Consider the following 947-nt stretch of genomic DNA (forward strand, 5'->3'; position numbering starts at 1 on the left):
CTGGTTAGTTGTGCGAAGTTGTAGTGATCACAATTTCGTCCACCAAGTTTTTTTGGCGCCGTTGCCGGGGATTGTTCGAGTTTAGACAACTGACGGCTTATCTTGTTGCTTAGATTAGGACTGTTTTATTTTTGTTAGTTTAGAGTCTTTTAGTTGAGTCTAGTTTCATATTTTAAGTTTGGTGTCAATTGCATGCTTTTGCTTTTCTTTTAATTTTTGATTTTGCATGTCCTTAGTCCCTTTTTGATCCGTAAAAATTCTAAGTTTGGTGTCCTCTTTGTGTTTTTTCCCTTAAAAATTTTCGAAAATTAGTGTTTGATTTTCTAAAAATTTTAAGTTTGGTGTCATTTTGTGGTTTTTCTCTTTCCTCTTTTCAAAAAAAAAAATCAAATCTTTTTCATAAATTTTTTTTTTCAATCATATCTTTCTAATTGCTAATCTCAAAATCTTTTTAATTAACTAATTGATTAAGTTTTCAATTTGATTTGATCTTATTTTCTTTTAATTTTCGAATTTTTCTTTTTTTATTTTATTTTGTTTTTATTTTATTTTTCGGTTAACTCAAAAAAATATATATATATATATTTTTATCTACTTGCAATCCATATCAATCTCCCTTTCTCCATCATGGACCTAAGTGGAATTGAGCAGTCCAGAAGGACTCTGGGGTCATATGCTAACCCCATTACAGTTGCATATGGGAGTAGTATCTGTATACCTCCCATTAAAGTAAGCAGCTTTGAGCTAAATCCTCAACTCATTATCATAGTGCAGCAAAATTGCCAGTATTCCGGTCTTCCACAGGAAGAGCCTACTGAGTTTCTGGCACAGTTCTTACAAATTGCTGACACAGTACATGATAAAGAGGTGGATCAAGATGTCTATAGACTATTACTGTTTCCGTTTGCTGTAAAAGATCAAGCTAAGAGGTGGTTGAATAACCAACC

This window comes from Arachis duranensis, chromosome 6, assembly GCF_000817695.3.
Source record: "Arachis duranensis cultivar V14167 chromosome 6, aradu.V14167.gnm2.J7QH, whole genome shotgun sequence".
NCBI classification, from domain to species: Eukaryota; Viridiplantae; Streptophyta; class Magnoliopsida; order Fabales; family Fabaceae; genus Arachis; species Arachis duranensis.